Source organism: Arvicanthis niloticus, chromosome 3 (assembly GCF_011762505.2).
Source record: "Arvicanthis niloticus isolate mArvNil1 chromosome 3, mArvNil1.pat.X, whole genome shotgun sequence".
Lineage (NCBI taxonomy): Eukaryota > Metazoa > Chordata > Mammalia > Rodentia > Muridae > Arvicanthis > Arvicanthis niloticus.
The window spans coordinates 52,082,502-52,106,916 of NC_047660.1; the positions used below are offsets into that span (position 1 = coordinate 52,082,502).

The 24,415-nt window shown below is 44.0% G+C and overlaps 1 protein-coding gene and 1 long non-coding RNA gene across 2 annotated transcripts in view; both read right to left on the reverse strand.

Moving 5' to 3' along the window:
• Ebf2 (EBF transcription factor 2) overlaps positions 1-24,415 on the reverse strand; it is a 198,827-nt gene that overhangs the window by 73,078 nt on the left and 101,334 nt on the right. The gene's annotated exons all lie outside the window — the stretch shown is intronic.
• Positions 13,970-21,942, reverse strand: LOC143441688 (uncharacterized). Its single transcript, XR_013109305.1, has 2 exons — positions 18,585-21,942; positions 13,970-18,376 (listed from the first exon to the last, which is right to left on the reverse strand). It is a non-coding gene; the product is annotated as an uncharacterized LOC143441688 (long non-coding RNA).

Here is a 24,415-nt window from a genome sequence, read left to right on the forward strand (position 1 = left end):
ATGTGTATGAACATATGTATATTTCATAGTTTCCTATGATTTGTAATATTGCACTGTTAGCAATCATCTCACAGAAACCACCAATATTTCACTTTTCATTTCTGGGGAAGTGGATGACTAGAGTTGCCTTCTTTCATTTTCTCTTCTAAAAACTGAAGCTCAGACAAAAAGTCCCATGAGAAAATCAAAGCCGACATAAACCTGAGCACCCAGGGCTCTAAGGCAGTCTCTGGACTACCTTCTATGCACGTACACACTGTGAAAGACAGTTAAACAAAAAATAAAAGTTACAACTATTGCTCAAAACTCGATTGAGATTTTCATACTCCTAGCTGCCACTGGCAAAGTTCCTATGGGACCAGAGAGATGGCTCAGTGGAGAAGAGCACTTGCTATTCCTGCAGAGGAGCCGAGTTCAGTTCCCAATACTAGCTTCAGGCAGTTCTCAACACTCTCATCTGGCCTCTAGAGACATACACACACAGGTACACACAGACACACACACACACACACACACACACACACACATGCATCTTTTAAAAAAGAAATGCCCATGAACCAGAAGAGTCATCTCAACGTTTTTGAAGAAAGAGAATTAAATAAATGACTAAATTTGTAGTAGATACAGAAAATGGCCTTAGGCTGCAGCTCAGTGGTAGAGCACTTGCCTAGCTAGCTTGATGTCTTCAAATCAACACCCAGTATCACAGGCACACACAAACTATGAGTGGGCTGGGCTGAACTCGTCTCATAGTGATGGTCTGATACAGTGGAGAGCTCCTTTTATCCACAGGAGCCTTCTGGACCTTAGAGTTTGGAGTGCAGTTTGTGACTTCTCCCTATGTGGTAAATTAAAAACAAAAACAAGCAAACAAAACCCTTCCCTTAGGGAGTCAGCAGCTGACCTGGAAGTGAAATGTCCCAGCCCTTCACTCAGAGGCCACAGGGCTGGCTCTCTGCTTTCTCAAGGAGCAGCAAGTGAATCCTGGAAGCCTGGGAAACAGAAGCCACCACTCCCTCGGGAAGATACACAAGACTCAGCCCGGCCATGCTGGGAGACAAGCCACTCTCAACCAGCGTCCCCTGCTGACATGGGACACCAGGGACCTGACATCGGGCCTTCCCCACACTCACTGTCAGAACTACCACTCCTAAAAATGGCTCTGGCCCAACAACATGACAAGGAAATTATCTTGCCCCATGCATGAGTCAGAATGTATTGGCTGCTCTAAATCCACCATGCCTTCTGGAGGAAGCGGCCTTGAAATCAGATAGACTGGAACACTCGGGCTTTTGCTCCTCTCCTTCTAAAATTGGCCCTCATCATGCCAGCATGATCATAAGAAAAGCCACCCGAGAGTGGCAGGGACAGTGCAGTGGGTAAGAACACTAGCTGAGCTCCTGCTAAGGAGGTGCTACATTCAAATCCCCGCCACCCATGTGAAGAGCAGGATCCAGCAATCCCAGCACTGGGGCGCTGAGACAGGCAGATCCTGCGAGCTTGCTGGCAGCCATCCTGACAGAAACTGTGAGCTCCTGCTTCAGCGAGAGACCCTGTCTCAAGAGAATAAAACAGAGAGCAAGAGCGGAAGAAACCCAGCATCCTCTTCTGGGTGGACCATGTGTGTTCAGGCTCATACAGTTAGGTACCCACTGCATACATCATCCATGACATACAAGGACAACCTGATGGCTGTCCCATGTCTCCAGATCTTGAAAACTGTTTAAAAATACAAGGACAACCTGATGGCTGTCCCATGTCTCCAGATCTTGAAAACTGTTTAAAAATTTTATCACCCCAGTAACATATTTGCTTCAGTTTATCAGTGTATAGAGATACTAAGCTCATTATATATATATATATATATATATATATATATATATATATATATATATGGTTTTTTCATTAGCTGTGTCCTGAAGTGAAGCAAGGAGACAGGGGTCATTTTAAATCAAGCTTGATAATTAAACTGCAAGGCCAAAATGACAATACTTGCCAGAAATCTTAGCACTCAGAAGGCTGAGGCAGGAGGATGATAAGTTCAAAGCCAGGCTTTGCTTTATAGCAGGACTCCATATCAACAATAATCATAATTTCACTGAGTAACCCAGTGAGGCCTGGGTCATTACCTCTCCACTGTGTGTTTTGGACATTAGTTTTATAATTCTATTAGGAATATATTTTAATTCTTGCCTGGCCAAGTCTGTGATAGAGTAAGCCATTTTAGAAAACAAACTTAAGATAGACTTTTATATTATAACGTGTGTGTGTGTGTGTGTGTGTGTGTGTGTGTGTGCGCGCGCGCTCGTGTGCTTTCACCTTATGTTTTGAGACAAGCTCTCACTGAATCTGGATCTGACTAGACTGGCTAGCCAATGAGCACCCATAATCCTCTAGTCTCAGCCTCCATAGCTCTAGGATTACAGGACTAGATTGCCCTGTTCTAAATAAGTACTGGATTCTAAACTCAGGTCCTCATATCTGTGTGACAAGCAATTGAATGACTGAGTCATTGCTCAGTCCTGTATATCTATAATATTTTAATGCTGATGTCGCTAATAGATTAATTTTGCTCTTAATGCTACTATCCTCATTGGAACCCAATGTTTATGGTTTTTTTTTCCTAAGGAGATGAGTCATTGAAAATGGAAAACAGTACATGTGTCACCTGCATGGCATATGAAGTTAATCTCTGCTGCCGCCTCGCATTTGTACAGACAGTGTAATGAGGTGACAATGTGATCTACAGGATAGAAATTAAGAGTAAAGGCATGGTGTCCAATTACTGCCTATATTCCCAACAATCCTTTCACTCCTCTGTCTCTCACCAGCCCACTCTCACCCCTGTGCACGTCCCCTCACATGTCTTCCCTGTAAAATTGGATAATGCCTCCGAGAGATGCTACAAGAATTACTTAGGAGCTTTGGGGAAGACTTAAAACACCTTTAAGAACTTTCCAGTGAAATAGCAGATGCTGTTAATGTTCCTAGCATGGCTTCAGCTTCACAGTAAATAACCACGCCACACTTGGAGAATTGTCTTTCTACTCAGTCAAAGAGATCCTCTCCCTGGAGCTTAGACAGGTGACCCTCCACCTAAAGGGCTCTGTTTATTTCCAAAGAATAAATTACACAGGAGGGGAACACAGTGGAGAGTAATTAAGTTGCAAGTTGAGGAGGGATCAATGCTTACACTTTAGGGGTTAAACACAAAGCTGATTACATCAGGCAGGAATCCGTGTTCCATATTCAGCTGTAAAATAAATGAAAGTTCCGTGTTTGGAGTCTGAAACATCGCTCAAAACACTAAATCAATTTAACGTCAATAATTGCCAGATATATGCTAGATTAAATGAAGCAATGCAGATTGCTTTGTTCACAAGGAAAACAGGGCCAAACAGTTTTCCTGAGCATAACTAATCCCCAAATCCTCTGGTTCCATAACCAGACGTCTGAGCCTGAATTCTGACTCTTGCAGCATACGACTTGGCACAGGATGTTATAGGTCTAGCTGTTCTGTGCCTCCAACACACACACTGAATATCAGAGCCACAAGGTGACGCTTAAGCCAGCATTAAGTACAATTGTGCCCACCGGGACTCCCAAACACACCAGACACAAGCGAAACAGGGGACCTGTTCTACAGTACAGAGCTCAGAATTTCCCAGACCTCTTTTAGAATGTTTTGGAAACACCTGTTTAGGCCTTGGGGGGCCAATCTCATTTTCAGGGTGCCCTGTTCCTCCAGCCCTGCCACAGCCATGTAACCCCAGTCATGGTCCCAGTGTTCCGATTATAGGATTGGATGGGGTTTTATGTCTCAGAGTGTTGGTGCCATTTTCACCAAGGTCCCAGAGAATAGTTCCTTATATAGGAAACTCTGACATCGCTCCCCTCCTCCCATCTTAACTCTCGTCATTTTGAAAAGTTACACTTAGGACAAATTTTATACCTAAAGACTTGTGTCTGCAGAATTTCTCTTAGGATCTCATAATTCAAGAAAGATTCCCCGACCCCTGAGCAAAACTATATGTGCAAAAAATGACCTAGGAGAAGCCATCAGAATAAGCTGTTGAGTGGAGACAAGGGATTGTCCATGCCCCAGGTCTATCAACAACCTGGGGCATTTCTCAGCACGCCAAAAGGACATGCTGCAAGGAGCTTGTAGAGAACCAGGAATCTTGATGGGAGGCCTCAATGGGGGCCCCATTTCCCAGTCTTCTATGCTCCATTCTCAAGTCACTCTCACCCTACCATTGTGTCACACCTCAGTTCTGTGAATACATTTCTTCAGCAGCCTTCAGACACGAATCCATACATGAGTGTGCATGCACAAGTGTTCATGTGCATATGTGTGTTTATGAATGTGTGTATACCTGTGTGTATATGAATGTACACATATACACACACGTGTATGCACACACATGTACATATATACCAAGGTACACAGACACATGCACACACACGTGTATATATGTGTGTGAACGTGTGTGTGCTTATATGTGCACATGTGTGTTCATTTGTGAATATGCATGTGTGTATGTGTGTGTATGTGTGTGTGTGTGTGCATGTGTGTATATGCAGATGTGTATGTGCCTGTATGTTTATCCACCTGTGTGTCACTGCAAAACACAGAGCAGCTCTTCAGGGCATAAGCAACAGGCAGCCAACTCTAGATAAAGAAAGCTTTTTTAAAAGCCTGAATAGCTATGTGACAGTATATTTTTAGGTTCAAATGTGACTAACTCTGTTCTAGAGTTTAGAAGCCCAGGCTCTGCTTATAAATGGTCCTGACATACAGTTGATATGAGCAGGTATCAGCCAATTCCCTGAAAGTTCCCCTTTGTTAATTTCTTAGTATGTTCGACTCACTTTCATGCTATTCTTTCTGTCTATCTATCTATCTTTCTAATTTCAATGTCTCTCCTACTTTGCTGATTTATATCATTGCAAACTTTCCTCCACTTCCTCATTGATGGATTAATGAATTTTCTCAAAAATATAGTCAGTTCTCAGGGGTTAGGAACGCAAGGCAAGAGCTCCACGTTCACAGGTATACATTTCCAGGTGTGAAAAGTCCTCATCCTGTCCGTGAAGTGGGCCTAAATCCAAGACAGAACAGTTCACCTATGGTAGACATCCTTGCAAAGGGCAAGTATTTGGGAAACAAAATGTCAGCCCATGGGATCTCATCCTCATTGTCGTCTTTGTTGTAGTACTTTCTAAGTCTGCTAAGAGACATGTCACTGTCTCTTGAATCAAGTGGCAAGCAAACATCTTAGGAAACAGCCTTGAGAGGGAAAGGGACCCCTGTCTCTGAGCTGCATATCAGTTTGTTCCCTTACCTCAACAGTCAAGAATAAACCCACCATGTTTTCTATTACCCCTTTTCTGGGGTTTGGAAGGATGGCTCAGTGGCTAAGAGTACTTCGTAAACAATTATGAAGAGCAGAATTCAGATCCCAGCACCACAGAACAAGCCAAATGTCTTGCTCACTACTCCAATCAGGGAGAGACAGAAGGATGCCTGAGGGTTGCTGGCTTCCAGCTTAGCTGAAACAACGGGAGCCCCAGGAGTCGGGGAGAAAGATCCTGTCTCAAGGGAATAGACCAAGAAAGTGACAGAAGACACCTCACACCTTCCTATGGCCTCCATGTGTGCACATGGGCACACACACACACACTTGTACATCTTTTTTCTCTCTCACAAACTCACACATACAGAGGCACACACACACACACCTGTGTACATATGTATACATTTTCTCTCTCTGTCAAACATGCAGAGGCACACACATGTATATCCTCTCCCTCACACACACACACACCTGTGCACACATATGTACATCTCTTTCATACATACACACTCACACACACAAAAACACATACACCTGTAAACACAAGTGTATCTCTCTCTCTCTCTCTCTCTCTCTCTCTCTCTCTCTCTCTCTCTCACACACACACACACACACACACCTGTGTACACATGTATATCCCTCTCATACACATACACACACTTATGCACACATATGTACATTTCTCTGTCACATACACAGACACACCTGTGCACGCATATGCACACCTCTCTGTCACACACACACACACACACACACACACACACACACACACACACACACACACACTAAGCAAATCTAAAGGGAAATCCCCCTGTTATACAGTCTGTTGAGGGTTTTCATTGGTCTGGAAGTCTGCATCTGTCTCATCTCCTTTACTCCACTGTCTCCTCCCCATAGTCCACCTTCTCAAAATTCACCCATAACAACTGACATCCCGGTCAAAAGGGCCTGAACTCTCCCTACATACCCTAGCAACTCCCTTGGAGCCTTTACTTCCATTCAGTTTTCAAAGTCATGGGCATAGGGTAGGAAGGACACAGCATCTGTCCATCACCTTTGAGACAACCCAAACTCAGCAGACTGATCGTCTTGAAGGTCTGAGTACAAAACGTCTTCTCTGGGGGTGTTTTCTAAGTGTGGTTAAGGTTAACATAAGTAGCCACCTAAGAGTATGGTCAGGCATCACCATCACTAAAGTGGGTGGGCTTTATCTGTTAGATAAAGGCCTTAAGTGCAAACACTTGGGTTGATTGGAGAAATTCTGCTCTGGGACTGTAGCATCAGCTCCTGTGTGAGTTCATAGCTTGTTGGCTTGTCCCACAGGTTTCACACTTGCCAATCTCATCCCCAGCCTGCCCTTCAATAAGCCAATTCCTTATCACTTCAACACACGGAATTTCTCATTGGTTCTGTTTCTCCAGAGACCTGTGTCTATAAAGGGACCATCTGGAAATCTCTACTATAGAGATAATCTTATCACCATGGAAACATGAAGACGCAAAAGAACCTGATGATACAAACATCGGGCACCTTTCTGCTCTGGTGGACAACAGCCTGAGCTGCTGGGTCCGTCTAACTTCATGGGCTTTCCAGTTCGCAGAAGGAGTCAGGGAGGGGCTACGGGAACATCTCTGATTTCTGCCACTGGCCTTATGACACTTGAATCTTTGGTTTTGGATTGAAATATGCTTGTTTGGACCCCAACAGAGAGAGTTTGTATGAGGTTTTAAGTCCAACTTGCTCAGTATAGCAAGTTGCATTGTTTGTTTCTTTATGTGTTTATTTCTCTGAGAAACCCTTGATTTTTTAGGTAGGATACAGAAAAGTTTTATCCAGAATAAAACTTGGCCTCCACTGATGTAAGAAAGCCCAAGAACACATTTCCACGTTGTTGAAAATGGACACATGATTGCCCATGCTCTTCAGTTAACGATCATGGGTAAGCCCCTCTCATCTACATGTCTGTAGCAAGCTTTGAGAAAATGCAAGGAATGGCTTTTCCTTGATCAGTGGAGAAAGGAAGTTGTTTAGAATCAAATAGAACTAAATGTCTGCCTGCAGGGTGAAGTGTAGCTAGAGTGGGTTTCTGGAACTTTCCCTTTGCTTCTTCGGTTGTTGGGCCTCCAAGATGCCCATAATGGATCTGCACAACCGAAGAAAGAGAAGGCCCTCATAGAGGTCTGGTCTTCATAACTAACGTTGTACATGGGGCCAGCTGGCAAAGAGAACAGGAGAACACAGTGGTTCTGATGGCTGCTATCTGACATGGCCCATGGGGAGATGAAGGGTGGAAAAAAAGAAGAGTGTGTCTGTCTCTTCCAGGAAGACTACTAGGCATGGCCAAACAGGTAGATCAGGAAGTGTTCCTATGCTCCAACACACATTGAGTCCAAGGCTTTTCAAGAAACTTGGTAGGGCTTTTTATCAAGAGTTTGAAGTGTTTTCAATGCAGAGCCTGTCTCTATTCTAATACTCACTTTGTCCCTTTCAATTGAGTATTTTTTTTCTTTTTTAGATTTAGTTTATTAATTAGTGTATGTGTGTGTTTGTGTTTGTGTGCATGTGGTGTGTGATGCACCTGCATGTGATGCAGGTCAGAAGAGGGCATTGCATTCCCTTGAGGCTGGAGGTCCAGGTGGTTGTAAGCTGGTTGACATGGTTGCTCAGAACTGAATGTAGATCCTCTGCAAGAGCTGTAACCACTGAACCATCTCTCAAGCCCTGGGTAGAGTTTTCTCTCCTGCTTTTGAAATCAGTCTTACACTCAAATGCCCCCTGATCTATAAGTGCTGATGCTTTGGTCCACGGTGACTTTCTCCCTGGGATATCTGCACATATTTGAGAAGAAAGAAAAAAGATTCAGATCCTCAGTAAAGTTCCCAGCTTTGCTCTTGCCACACCCCCTGCCCCCACCCTCAGGCTCCTGTGAAGTATTCAGATCCAGACAAACCCAGGGAAAGTGATGGAATCCTGGAGAAAATAGCTGATGAGAGAAGAAATGGGGAGCCTGAAAGGGGAGAGCTGGAAAGGAGGACGGGGGATGAGGTGGAGGTGCTGGGTCTCACCGTGGCTTGGGAGAATCTTTCTAGGATTTGCTACTTGTAGTATTAAGAGGTCACTCGACCTTTACATGGATGGGGCCTGGAAAGACATCCTCCTGTCACTGGGAACATGTCTTTGGAAGGGATTGAGGTTGCTCCTGCAATATCCTGGTTTGTTCTGCCCAGAGGGGGTTACCATAAAAGAGCAAGCTTCAGCCCTGCCCAGTCCTTGTCTGGCTTCCTGTCTTGCTATGTGTTTCCTCTCTGTGTCACATGATTTCCTGCTATGGTACCATCTGCTACAGTGTGGCATAGCCAAAGGGCGTCCTCACCAGAGTCCAGCAGCTGTCAGCATCATGCTCTTCAATATCCCAGTGTACAATGTAAATAACCTCCTTTTTAAATAAAGTACTCAGCCACAGACATTTTGCTATCGCAACAGAAAAGTAGGTGGGGCTAAACAGGCCTGTAAGCATCATGGTGTCTGAGATAGAAGAGAAGTAGACAACAAAGTAAAGAGAGAATATTGTGGGATGACTTCTCTCTACATTGATGTTATTTGAAAAATACACAGGGGGGGGGGAACTGGAATTACTTTAAGTCACTTTGTTGGCTGAGGCATGGATGCATGGCCTTCTAGCTTTATTTAGATCATCTTCCCATCCCTTGTGCAATTATGGACTACACTACCAACTTGGAGCTTGGTCTGTCAGTGACTGGTCCTAGCTTAAGTCATGTACGATAAAATATTCTGGGAGACACAGATTGGAGTTCAATGGTTCATGGCTCTGTGGTCTTCAGGAAGTCATGTCAGTGACCCCAGGAGACCTTGCTAACATCTGCCTATGAGAAACAAGTAAGCCAGTATATGGGTAAGTGCATCTCAAACTAGGAACGTGTACATGCCACCAAATCTCAATGGCTTCCAAGGACTCATTAAAATCCTTATTATCTCTGGCCAGCGTCCTTTAACAATGTATATTTAGTTGAGAAAGGAATAGCTACATGACTCAGGTGACTGCCCCAAAAAAAGCTGCTTTCCAGCTACTTCCTACACAACATTTATGTGTGTGTGTGTGTATTATTATTATTATTATTATTATTATTATTATTATTATTATTTGCTTCCAAGAAAACCTTCTTTTGTTATTTTGGTGCTGTTCTAGGTGATACCAGGCAAGCACTCTATGCCTGAGCTATACACAAACAAACTGCATCTGCTGCCCAATGAACTTGGCTTTGGTTGAATAACAATATTAGTGTGAAGAACTGAAAGAACCATTTTGGTTAACTGCACCTCTGAAGATGGAAGACCATGGATCTCAGAACTCAAAAGTAAAGAAGTGGCATACACCAACAACACCCCCTCCCGATGCCCCCGCCATCCCCTGCCACCCTCCCAACCCACCCCCGACAAGGGCTACATCTGAACATACAACTAGGCATATCTAGTAACACAGGGGCTTGCATCCTCCAGTCTCACTCCACAGCTGAGTAGACCGGACTACCTGTCATGGTTGCACAACTGGAGATAGAGAGGAACGGGGATACAGTCACCAGAGAGGCGTTCAGTAGCGTTCTTATCCAACATGCATGAGGCCCTGGACTTGCTCGTCAGCACCACATAAACTGGGCATGGTGCTACAGGCTAATACTCCCAGATAAAGGGAGAAGGATCAGAAGTTCAAGGTTCATATCAGAGACATATAAAGTTTGAAGCCAGCCAGGGCTACACAAGACTGTCAAAAACAGGGGAAAGGAAGGGGGTGGGGGACACAGTGAGTGCCCGGTAAGGTTTTGAAGAAGCAAGTCTAAATTAATACGACCTCATAAAAACAAAAAGGACTTAACGTTGAATAGAGTTGAAAGCAAACGAAACTTCAAACTAAATTTTTATTGAAATTCTCCCCATTGTGAGCCGACATTTTCAATTTTCGTTTCTCCGACTTGGCCCATTTTGCCATAGAAACTTGGGTGTTTTCATTGAGTGTCCGCCAACGGAGGGGAGGGGCATACCATAAATTTGGAAAAATAAATAAATGCTTCAGAACTTCCACTTGAAAACCACAGCTAAAAATGAAATCAAACCTGACCCACCCCTTCTCCTTTAAATTGTGGGAACAGACTCAGTCAGCCTCGATTTTTAAGCCCATAGTAAATTTCACATCAGCACCTCAGAGATCAACTTGTAGCCTAGTGGAGAGAGACTATGGAAGCGTCGACTCACATAGCAAGGTTTGGACAACTTGAACCGGAAAGGACCATCTCCTCTGGCCCCATGTTCCTTAATAAACATGTGCACTTAAAAAAAATAAAGAGGGAAGAAAAATTGGTTTATAGACAGAGAGAGGATAATTCACTCCAAACAGCTCCTTTGATGAATGTGAACAAAAGAATAAAATTTGTCACCCACGTAATATGACCATCAATATTTTGTCCGCTACATTCTTTCCAATTTAAAAACAGTTCAATATCCCTTTTACCTTCAAGTAGCAGCACTTAATAAACAGTGATGGATGGCTTTTATTTTTGTTTGCATTTCAGCCTTCCATGCATCTGTTACAAGGGGACCATTTTGCTTGGGGGAAATGTAGATCTCCTGTCTTTCTTGGAATGGCGTGTATCCCTCAAGGAAAGACGGCCATATTTAATTCATAACCCCCATCGGCTACACAAACATACAACTTCCCATCAATTAGGCAACACAGAGATGCTGTTGAAAATCAATGAGCTTATTATTAAATATATTTTTTTCATGTAGCAATAATAGTTATTGCGCTGCTGTTATTACTGCCGTGTCAGCTGCTGAGACGGCTTTCAGAGTATTTGATTGGCTTTGATCTGGCTGGGAAGGAATTCTGTGAAAGGCAGGATGCCGAGTGACTGCGGCTGCCCCGACTGCCTTCTGCCATATTTAGAAGCCACTAAGAGAAACAGGGACAGGCTTGCTATAGTGGAACAGATTGGAGGTGGGTGGTGGGTTCTAGTCTCAGCTCTGCCTCTAGCTAGCTCTGGGTTGTTGGGTAAGTTTCTTTTCCATTCCTGACCTTGGTTTCCCCATTTATTTAAAAAAAAAAAAAAAAAAAGAAGAAGAAGAAGAAGAGAGAGGGAGAGAGAGGGAGAGATAGAGAGAAAAAGAGGGTTAGCATACATGACCATCAAAGGCCCTTCTGTCTCTAATTTTAAAATTCTGCTAAAACTTTTGCTTCACTGTCGAAGGAAACAGGTAGAACCAAATGCAATTCAGTCACTCCCTGCTATCCCTTTCCAAGACTGCATTGTTTTTTTTTTTTTTTTAAAGGGGGGTGTAGTAGGGTGGGGTGTGACGGGGGAGGTAGCCAAGCCTGAGAACACTACAAAATCTGGAGCAGATCAAATGGATCCAAAAACCAAAATATGCCCATATTTGTGTTTGCATCCTCCTCGTGTGTTTATTAAAAATCATTTTGCTATTTTGACACATGCCACTACTATGGGCGCCTCCTGCCTATAAACAGAGATGTTAAACCGGTGCCAGCGCATGCAAAGGTTAAAAGCAACATCACAGTGATTCTGGCAACTACATCGTGCGCTGTCTGGCCACAGCTGATCTGAACTGAGTCCCCCGTAATTACTAGAGAAGGTGGAACAGGTTTGCTGCTAATTGGAAAATTCTGCAAATGGCAGCACTGAAGTAAATTGACAGTCGTTAGAATATTACCAGAATGAGGGTACTGATTAGTGAAAGCTCAGATGCGGACTTTTTTTTTTTTTTTTTTTTTTTTTTTTTTTTACTGCTGGAATCTACTGGCAAATTGATAATAAAAGCTGAACTTAATAATAACAGCTGTTATTTGACCCGGTAATATTTTTTTTAATCTGTTGCTGTTCCCAGACCAATAACACATAAAGAAGGCCTGTATCCACTGTTGCAAAATTATTTTGAATCCCAAAAGATAGATTCTGACTCAGGAAAGGCAGACTGCTTAAAGGGGCACTCATCAACAGTCATGAGTGATGGGAGGATGCACACCCCACACACACAGGTTTTTAAAAACCTGAGAGCTATTTTATCCTCTCCCTTCCAACAGGTCCTGGCTTGCATGGTGGAGGGCTACCATGTCCCATTTAGAACTAGATCTGGATCCTGTTTTCGGTTAGGCCTAAAGCTGTGACTGGCGAAAATGTCAACGTTAACTTATTTTTCATTTTAAATTGACAGGGAGAAACGTAGGATGTCGTTAGAATTGTGTCTTTTATCAGCACGGAGCTGCTCGTACTCCCTGCTTTCCATCACTGTGGCAGAAAAATACAGATGGGAAGGGACCAGGAGGGGACATATTAATTAGAAGCGTGCCGTGTATCTATAGAGAAGGGAGTCTGGTTTCCCTGTGACAGTCTGCTGCGTTATAAGGGAATCCCTGAATGCGCCCACTGGGCTTCTATTCCAGAGTCCTCCTATCTACTACAGAGGGACTCTAAGTTGGGACAACCTCTCTGGCTCTAAGGCAGTATGGACGAGAAGCTCTGAGAGCATGCACAGCCACCAGCCCAAGAATTCTGTGTCCAGGACTTGTCTTTTAACAGCCGTTCCTATGCCAAAAGCTTTCCCTGCAAAGAGGTGCTCTTTGTAGGATTGCCTACAATGAACAAAATAGTAGAAACTGTATTTGTCCCAAAGTAGACAATTACTCTGTGATGTCATAGAGGGTATCCAATGACACCAGAAAGATATGTGCTAAGAAGTAAACAGATTACAAGGGAGTGAATGTAAAATCACCAATCCTCTTTTTTTTTTTTTTTTTTTTTTTTTTTTTTTTAAGAGAGCGGTAAGACAGGAGGAGTGGTAGCTAAGAAGGCTCACAGCTCTTTTTGAGCAGTGGTTTACTGGGGCCATGTTCATTTCATTTTATACTGTTTGTTCACATTTCCTAAACTGTGTGAAATGAGAATGCGGTTGTTTCCAGAAAGTACATGTAAGTTACTTTTAGAAACAAAATCTATACAGTGTTTCTGTTGCCTTAAATGAAACATTTAAGTGAAACATTTAAGCTGTGGTAATGTGGGTCACAATCTTCTGGAGACTTCCACTTCAAGGCCTGCTGCCTTGTAGAATGTAGGGGGAAAGACCACATAGCTGAATGCAAATCTTAATACACTAGATGAAAACCTATCTACAAATTAGGGTTTGTACACACACACACACATACACACACACACCACACTTAGACACACATAATCTCTACCATATACACAGAAATACCCATACAATACCCACTTAGACACAGATACCCTCACACACTCACACTCACACACACACACACACCACACACAAAACACAAACACACACCACACTTAGACACATATAATCTCTATCATACACACAGAAATACTCATACAATACCCATTTAGACACAGATACACACACACTCACACACTCACACACCACACACACACACACATACACACACACACCAACCTTGTTTTAGATTTCTGTTCTTTTAAAACACTCCCCTAGAGAGACTTTCCTTCCATGGCTTTGGACCTCATACTCTGATAATTTTGCCATTTTCTTTTGCCTTGATTCTGATAACCCAGAACCTCATTTATTCTGATTCTGCCCAAGAGGAAATCACTGTAGCTTTTCAATTTTGCCATCTATCAGCAGGGTCTGGAACTACGACCCACAGCCTGGTAAAATACACTCCACCCCTACAGTCCAAGTCAAGTTCACCGCTCACTCCATGCGGTCACGGTGCACAGGGCCCTATGTGAGGAGCTCTGCGCATTTAACTGAAGCAACAGAATGTTAGTGGCCAGAGCTTGCGAGACACTCCCTGTACTTGAACGTCTGCCAAGAAGTTGATCTAAGCTGCAACATTTTAGAACTGGCCTTGGAGAAATGCGTTTGCTGGAGCAATGACGGATGCCTTGGGTGTCCCATCAGGTCTGGCTTTATATATATGTAAAAAAAAAAAAAAAATCCTATTAATATCCTATGGTTCCATTGCCAAAAAACATAAAATTCCATAGTTAAGTCCCTGAAGCAAAGCGCCGCCAGAATTTGTCCGGCCAGGTTTCACTCTGGGGCTGTAAACTGCCACACTTGCTGCTTAGCAGGAGGACAAAGCCGACCCCACTGGCCTCCACCACAGGACCAAGTGACTTTCAAGCTGTTTCTTGCCAGGAGTGTGGGTGGGCAGCAGGCAGGATCCCAGCGCAACAACTAGATGCAATTGACTGTAACCCAGATTTTTTTTTTAAATGGCTGTTTTGGATGGTGGCGCTCAGCAGCCCCCAGCCCCCATCCTTCATCTCTTCTAACAGTTATACATCAGGAAAACAAAGCAAGGAGTGGAGGGAGGTGGGGGTGTTGCTGAAGCTAGTTTGTGCCAAATACAGTTAAGGGTGGAGAGGGAGGTGGGATTGGAAAGGGGGGAAAAATCAAGTCACTTTCAATCATGTGTCACACCTTTAAATAGTGGTTAAATCTCTGCGTTATGCAGCTCATCCTCCTACAACACGGGACTCCCTTAGAGAATTCCCTGTTTACACTGGGAATTCCTCCAGGGCCGCATCAATAAAGCTGAACAGATGTCAGGGTGGAATGCCAGCGGCGATGGCTGTTGTCAGGGGTACTGGGGAGGCAGTCATAGAACAATGAGAGCCCGCGTCTGCTACACAAAGCCCTCGCGCGTGGGTCAGGTTCTGCCAGTGTGTAGAGATTCCACCCTACCCTTTGTCTGGGCACATTGCCTTTCTTGTTTCTCGATGACAAGGGTTGACACATGTCACCCGGCCCTATCAGGAGTGTTATTTGTTTGCCACTTGCGTATGCGCCAGTGTTTCTGACCTCCCTGCTTCCCCGCTGAATGCACAAAGCGGAGCTGAGATTCTCCAGCCCAGCCCCAATCTACAATTTCATTATGCACTTTGAGTGGAAAGTGGGATGTAGATGTCCTTCTTTTTAATTAAAAACATGATTGATGAGACTTAACTGACAGTAGGAAATGCAATTTAAATATTCCTTAAAGAGGCACTAACCCTGTTTGTGTGGCGAACCTTGGCGTTCCCTCCCAAAGTTGCAAACAGCGGGGAGAAAGGAAATTAAAACAAAAGCCTGTTCAAGTCCCCTCCGTTCGGAGGCTGCGGAAGGCTGGTAACGTTAGACGCCACTGCAACCCTGTAACCGGAAACTTCTGTTAGGAGCAGTGTGAGGTGTTACACTTAATGGGAATGCTGAGGGGATGAATCGCGTCTCGTGAAAACCGGAGAATATGCTATGAAGTTGTGCGCAGGCCACGCCAGCTCGTTCGCTACATTTTTTTTTTTAATGCCAATCTGTTTCTACAAGACCTCAGACCCAAACTTTCCATTTGCCCAGATCTGCAAAAGTGGTTTCCCGCCCTCTCAGGGTCGTGCGGCTGAGTTTTTCTGGCCTTGGGCTCTTCAAACTGTCATTTTAAAATAAGCTTTATAAGAGAGTCCTTAACACTTGGACAGGACACAGCCTGCAGGAAGGGAACATTTGCCATTTTTTTTTTTATTTCCTTAAAGACCCGCTCAGATTCACTCTCTTAGCGACAGCTAAGTTATTAGAGAAAATTCTTCAAACCACAGAACACAGTAATCTAAAAGTCTAGCGGAACCCCCAAATCACATAGACAGGGCCTGGAATAAGGGATCTGAATAACAGGGCCTTCCTATATCTAGAAATAATGACTGAAGCTGAGTGTTCGTCTTCCAAAATCCACAACAGTATCAGTTTCAGGTTTATCTTTAAAGTGGGTCCTTTTCTTCCTCAGCCTCCAGTGACTCTCATGGGGTGTGTTTTGCTGCTGTTCTTTGGAGAAATATTGCTTGCCATGAAAGTATTTATTTTCTGAGAAATGTCGGCCTAGAATTTTAAAAAGCATGTTAAATGTATGTATAAGGAGAGCCTGATCTATCTCAGAAGCTTTGGTACAGTACACACTTCCTATGTGTTTCGCACCTTAAGATTTTATCCTAGCATTTCACAAATCCTTACAGAGCAGTAGAGGCCACAAAGCACCCATTCCTGCCCACTTAATGCCTAATTAAGGGCTGATAACAAGAAAAAAGATTTTCCTGAAATTTTTGCATTAAAGGAAAGGGCTACAATTTTTTTTTGGGGGGGGGGTAAGTATTTAACTAGTAAAGGTTAATTAGAATTGTAGCAATGAAATGTAAAAATAACAGATTCTGGTCAATAGATTGACGGGATGTCAGAAGGTATAAGAATTCACCTTTGAGAGAAATGTATGAAAAAAAATTTTGCAAAGCTTTAAAACCTTCCCTTATATTAGGTATTAACACAGGCAAAGGCTGTAGATGTTTCTCTGTCGATAATGACGTGTAGAAAACTAATGTCCCCCAGTCAGCCACAAGCAGCACCAAAGTGTTATCTGAGGTTTCCACCATGTGAATCCACTCCCACGGACGTGAACCAAGTTTCCACAAGAGGCCAAGCCTTTAGTAGCTAAGCTTTAACTCTGCTTCCTTCCGTGTCCACTGCATCACACGGTCAGATTCATTTAAAGAGCAACTCACTGCAAAACTCGGGAATTTAAGCAATTAAAATGGAACATTTTAAAAACCCCATTCTGGAAGTGTTATGGGTCGAGTCATGCATCCTGTATGAACTGCAGGGTGGACTGGAGTGACAGGTCCAGAGAAAGCACCTCAGACATTTTTCCTTCCTCATTTGCCTCCAATGGCGAGCAGTCAGATCTTCCTATTGGTGGCATCAATGTTCTTTGTCACAATAAACCACAGTACATTGTGTTTATACATGTCCTTCAGGCATGTCACAACAGTTTGGCATTCCGAGTGCCTCTACCACTGTGTACATTAAATAGTCACGTAGTTACATTAAACAGTAGGGAGTTCACACTTCATAAGTACTCCATGTTTTAAAACAGATGTGGGCTGTCTGTTGTCAGACACCAGCAGAAGAGCTTGGACGGATCTTGGTGGGAATGCAGACTCTAAGAGACCGAGGGATCCCCAAATTTCCCACTCAACTTCCCTTGTACCCCGATACTAGAGGTGGGTAGGAGGGGAGAGGAAAGGAAGAGAAAACAGAGCTGAGGTGGTGGAGAGCCACAACTTTTATGTCTTACGGTGCAGAGATCTGAGAAAAACGATGCAGAATTCGGAATAGTTTGTGGTGAGGAATATTTTGAGCGGGGTGGGCTTGCTGGGGTATCGTGGGATTTACTGACAGGAGAATTTTTGACAGTTGATGGACAGATGAATTCCGTCATGGAAGCGTTAGTCGAAAGCGGCAAGGCCAGATGGAAACTCACAGCTTGTCTTTAATATTAATTTTCTTTTTTTTTTTTTCCAAGAGATCAGAATTCCCTAATTCCCTAAAATGTTTCAATGCATCTTGAGGTATTAGCTCCCACTGCTTGTCCCCTCCCACTCTTAGCCAGGGTGTTCCTTTGTGCTTGTGTTGAGGGTTTTTTTCTCCTTTACTTTGAAAAAAATAAAAAGCCTAGTTTTCTCTTCTCCTTCCTTGTGGGTTTTTTTTTTTTTTTTTTTTTTTTTTTTTTTTTTTTTTTTTGGCTCTACTTATACAGTTGTTAAAATTCATCCTCCATTGACAGCAAATATAGATGATAAGTACCCAATCTCATAAGTGCTAAATTTAAATACAAGAAACACTACATCTTTAACAGTTGGTGACTTGGAGCTGTGGCTGGTCATTGGTAGGGACGATGATAAAATCTGATTTGCGGCTGAGTAAAAGCCATATGCCTGTTCTTGCAGAAAGATGGGAGGGACCGTCTTCTCAACCATACATCAAAGTCATCCACTCTGCTCAGTTGGGGGTCAGTGAGGATCGTTGCAGGCAAAGACCCAAAGAGCAAGGTTCTAGTCTCGGCTCTGCCGTGTTAGTCATGGGGTGGGTGGTAGACACATCATTAGAGATTTCTGAGCCTTCCTTTCCTTACTTGTAAAATATGGTTGGTCCTGGGAAGACAGAGAGTCTTAGAGCATCATCACAGCTCCTTTTATCATGCCCTGGAAACCTGCTCGTGATCAGCTGTCTCCAAGACTGAAGACTGTCCCTTTTCCTCTGCTCACTGCTGGTCTCCCAGAAGCCCCCACCCCCACCCCACCCCACCCCACCCCACCCCACCCCTGAAAGGACTCCCACTTAGGGACATGGCATCTCTACCTTTCAGTCTCACTTTTCCTTTCTGTTTCACAAAAACACAGCTCCCATGCGTTTTTCTGCAGGGTGACCTCACTATTAAGACAAAATGCAAAACTTAACAAAAATCAGAGACAAGGGTAGTGGTTCACATTCTGACCAACAAAGCACAAATCCCCCGCCCCCACCTTTTCTGCCCCTCTTTTTGTTTTTCTAATGATTTTTCTTTGACATCACTGGGGTTTGTTCAGGTGGAGAGCATCACTTTAGAATTCAGAGGTGTCTATGTACTATCTATTTTCTTGGTATGGTTTTCTTTGGGGTGAAAATACTAACACATGACTGCTTAGCCCAGAGTTTCCTGACATGTCAGTTTAGTTACATGTGTCTGAGCGGCAGGGTGAACCTGGCTAGGGACACACTTTTATGTGTGGGCGGTCTGGAGTCTCATGAGCTGGTTTGGCTCATTCAGAAAGACCTCTTACTAATCATGTAATGAAAAACACTTAACAAGCAAAGGACTCTAAAGCGATACAATGGGTCGTGTTGTTGGTAAGATGAAATGAAACCTTCATCTTTAAGCAGGTAGTCTACTTCCATGTGGTTCAAGGGGTCCTATAGTACCCTAGAAGCCTCAGGGCAGGTAGTCCTCCTTAAGCTGTGATATGTCCCACTACCAATGGACCCAAGGACTGGCAACTTGACATTTATTGTGTCCTTATCTGTGGAGCAGGGAGAAGAAGCTCGGTGAGTGGGGGCTGCGGGGAGATGAAGCTCACACTGCTAGCCTTAGATGACCTTTGCTCCAGAAGGCAGAAACAAAGAGCCATGGCTGTAATCACCCATACAACCAGGCCAGGCTCAACAGGAGGAAGACTTGCAACACTATCACACTGTCAAAGTCAAAGTTAGCTACCTCTGTGGGCGATACCCTTATTGTAGTAGCTAACCATCTTCAAGGGTACTGGAAAGAACTTCTGTGGAGCTAAATCGGTATGACTAGATAATCATGAAACTCTTAGCTGCTCACAGATACATCATGTATGACGAGTATATGACAGGCATGCGACATGTGATGAGTATATATAAACATATTGCATATCGATATATTCATAATTACATGTGTTAATACATAAGCATATGTATCTATGTATATGCTCATTGGTATCAATATATGCATGTGATGTAAATGATGATTAAAAGAGTCAAATCTTGCCACTAGAGTATGTCACAAAAGTACACAGAAATATCAACACAAGAAAACAGAATGATAAAACCAGGCCCAGTGGCATATCTTTATAATGCCAGCACTTTGGAGGAAGAGGAAGGGGGATCAGAAATTCAAAGCCAGCCTCAGCTACATAAGCAGTTTAAAGACTAGTCTGAGCTAGATGAAACCCTGTATCCAAATAAAAAGAAAAAATGGCCATAGAGATGACTCCATGGATAGAAGCACTTGCCACTCAAGCCTGGTGACCTGGGTTGATCCACAGTGAAACAGAACAGACTCCAGAAGCTTCGGCCTCTCCTCATGTGCCTGCACTCACACACACACACTCACACACACACACCACATCACATACACACAACAATAACCAAAAAAAACCCCAAAATTTTAAATGAAAAACAAATTAGAACTAAACAGGGTCTCAGGGGAGGAATAGTTAGGGACCCCTATGCTCCACGATGCTGGTAGTAGAGTCAGAATAAGCAGTGACTTACAACTAAAGAATTGTCTACAAAACAGGTCTCACATCCTCATGTGGAGACTCACATAGACCTTCTAAATTGCATATTTTTCTGATATAGGAATGGAAGACAGCAAAGTAAGGGCTGGGCCTTTGGGGAGGCTCCATTCTGCTCAGTAGGTAGCATGCTTCCAAGGGCCTGGGAACATTCATTCCCTGTAGGTCCGACCATTTTCTCCATCATTCCAGTCCTGGGCAGTATGGCTCTGTAGAGACTGAACACCAGAGGTGAAAGAGATTCTCTGCCATCATTTCCCTTCCATCTTTAATATTATGAAAAAAGAAACCACGGCTGGGAGAGGTCCTTTTAATGGCCCATCTGAAACGAAAAGCTTGATTTCTGCCTGAATTCTCCAAGACCTTAAAATAGGTAACTCTCCCATTTCACTGGGCAAGTCATGATTTAAACCAGGTGACCGCAAGAATGATTTCATTCATTACCTTCTCCATGTGCCTCGCGGGGAAGGCATGTGGACTATGTGTATAGGGAAAGAGACCCCCAACCACTGCTGTCTCCACCCTCCCCCTCCCACAGTGGACCAGTAAATGTTTGCTAGATATGTGCAGGGCTGACGGCATAGATTATTTTCCCCATGTGCCAAACAACTTCATCTTAAAGGATATATTTCACTCTGGCAAGTTTTAATAACAATTATAAGGTTACTTTATGTCAATATATATGGTACCGTATGGCTAGAATGTATTCTCCGCATATCATTTTGTGAGTGAGTTTCTGGGGTGTGATGCCAAACCCCATGGGCATGAAGGATAGACAACAGTGAGTGGCAGGAGTGGATGATGCCCTTTATAGTCCAGGGCCTTCTGCTTTCCTACAGGGCCACTGCTACCGAACAGGATGACCACTGGTATCCCAAAGCAGAGGTGATGGCCTAAACTTTATGTTTACCTTTCTTATCTGACATGTTTGGGGAAACAGGACAGGACAGAGTAATCAAGGAAGTCTCCTGGGTGGGGAAGTGTAACGGAAGCCATGTTTCCACCATCGCTGGATTCCCTGCTCTATGTCCCAATGTGTGGAGGAACACTGAAGGGGCCCAGTAATCCGGAAGGATCCCTTGGTTGCCAACGTGTCAGAGTGTGTGCTCCACATCCACCCCTTCTGACTATTCCCCTTCCCTCTAGCTTTACAGGAGCCTCCACTCCAGCAAACCATTGTTGGTAACACCTGTAACATTTGTTTTAAAAATGCAGAATAGGTGCCCAATGCAAATCTGTACTATGCCACTGTGGTCCCAAGTGCCAGGACCACTTGTTTGCCCAATACACATTTCCTGGAGTACCAATTACTGCTCTACTAGAGTCTGGAGAGGAAGGGCACATTCCCATGCATCAGGATTTAGGGGACAGTAGAGGACATAAATACTAAAGAGAGAAGTACATGTGTTCTTGCCCACCGTGTGTAAGAACCATATGTGAGAAACTACAAACCCATATGGGGTCACTTGAGGGGGCTCAGAGCATGCCTTCTAGTTCGAACACAGACATTTAAAAGCCCCTCCAGCAACCTATGCTCTAAAGAAAGCTCCTCTGGTTGGGTTTGGGGTTTGTTAAAGGAAGGACACCAGTTAGACAGTAAACTTGCTGAGCGCACGATGTAATTGCCTTCGGTACAATGCTTGGCCCGCTGTCAGCCCTCCATCTGGGGAGGAAATGAAGCTGAGAAGAGAAATGCTTCCAAAGAGAACTGGACAGAAGCCCCACTGTGTTGTTAAACACTACCCTGTGCGGGTGTGTGTGTGTGTGTGTGTGTGTGTGTGTGTGTGTGTGTATGTGTGTATGTGTGTGTGTGTATGTGTGTGTGTGTGTGTTTGCATGCGCCTGTGTTCTTCAGACTGTCTACCATGTTTTTTGAGACAGGGGCTCTCAATGGCCTGGAACTCACTAGGTAGGCTGGGCTGGCTGAACTAGGAGACTCAGAGATCTGCCTGTCTCTGTCTCTGTCTCTGTCTCTGTCTCTGTCTCTGTCTCTGGTCTCCCCAGCACGGGGGTGATCAGTGTGTACCACCATGCCTGAGTTTTAATGCGGGTTGTGGGGATTGAACTCAGGTCTTCATGCTTGTACATAAGCACTTTACCACTGAGCCATCTCCATAGGCCCCTTTTAAATGTTTTACATTTATCTCTATAGCAGATCTTTTGAACACATTCATACCTAGCAACTAAAAGCTTTTCTAGTTTGGAATGCTGACTACTAAGATGTCTTATGCCTGTGGTGACCATCAGGTTTGGAGACAGGCATTCACTTCTCAGCCTAGCTGGGGTACAACGGATTTGAGGGAATGGGGCAATGCACAAAGCTCATCTTCCTGTGTGTTTGTGTGCACATACTTTAGTCCAGGAGATGTGGAGGGCTCTCCCAGACATTTACTGTCCTAGTGTCTCACATGTAAAATATATGTGTAATGTGGTGTGTGTGTGTATATGTGTGTGTATGTATGTATGTATATATATGTATATATTTTTGCATACATTCATATATGTATATATATACACATACAGGATGTGTATTACATATGTACACATTATCCATATATTAGACTATGTATATGTAATATTTATTAAAAGGCTTAAGTGTTCCTAGGGTTAATAAATTCACTACTGCATTAATGACTTGTGACAGCTTATCCCCAATAACTTCTCTCTTACATCCTCAAATGCCTTGTGCCCCTATCCGGAATGATCCTTTTTCTTAGTTCTGTTACCTAGAAGTCCCTAGGTCCTTAAATAGCCTGAATCCTAGCCCCACTATGCTTGGCTCACCATAAAGAGACTCTGAGAATGGTCCCTCCAAAGCCTTGAGGTCACATGTCCTCACAGAGCTGAGTTCTTTCTCATTCCCTTCACTGCAAGAGCATTCCTCTGATGCCTGGGGGTTTGGGGCAGCCTTTTACAGTCATTAGCAAATGGACACCACAAGGTCCCCATGGGGCCTGTCCCCCTTTTAGAGAGGCTCCATAGGGATTAACTGCCACCTAAGGTCGCTGTAGGGGACAGAGTCCCCACCCAGCCCCCTCCTCCAGGCCACTTCAAAGTTACATATAAGGCAAAGTAGCTCTAGAGATGGGGAGGGAGGGGCTTTTGTGCTTCCGTAAGCCTAATTGGAGACTGCACACATGTCTCCTGCCCTGGTAATTTAGTAGCAGTTCCGGGAGGCTGCAGTTCAAAGTGGCTGCGGAAGTTGTACACTCCCTCAGTGACTGCTCAGCACCTCTCCACCCAGTGCCTACATCCTCTGTGACATCACCAGAGTACGGCTACTTTTCACACACCTCTGTGCTCTAGAAGGAGGGAATCTCCATTTAAAAGATCCATCCTTTCATACCTTTCCACTTCACATATACTAAGCATGCTACTAACTCATACTGGGGATTCTGGAGAGGAATAATAAAGCAGGAAGCATAGTGGTAGCTGTCAGCTACTGAAGAGACAAGAGACAGATGACCAGACATGGGAGGTAAACTCAAAACATGAAGTTAATGGGCAACGCTTGGCCCCAGCACTCATCAAGTGGTCATTCACACCCTCAGACTCAAGAACATCCCAAGCACCGCCCCCCCCTCCACACCTGAGAGCCCTTTAGACTCCCTGGTGCCATGTGGCTGATTTACTGTCCAGCATCTAGATCGTATCCCCACCCCCCACCCCCATAACACTATAAAGTGCTCACAAGCAGAGGTCAGAGAGCACAGTTTGGATTCCCTGCTGTGTAGCGCACGATTCTCTCCACATGCATAGGTCAGCTTTCTACAAACTACACAGCCATTCAGTTGTCAGTGCAGAGGTCCATTTCACTGAGCACCCATGGTTTTCTGACCTGGCAGAAGACACAGGTTCTCAAGGTCTGTACTCAAAACACCAACTGACCCCTTTGGATTTCAGGTTTTCGAAAAGAAAACACTGTGTCAGGCACTCACCTGGAATCCCAGCACACTCTGGAAGCAGAGTCTAGTGGATCTTTGTAAGTTTAAAGCTAGCCTGGTCTACGTGGTGAGTTACAGGCTAGCCAGGTCTACATAGTGAAACACTGTCCTAAGGTGGAGAAATAAATCAAAACTAGAAACAAACAAACAAAAAAAAAAAAAAAAC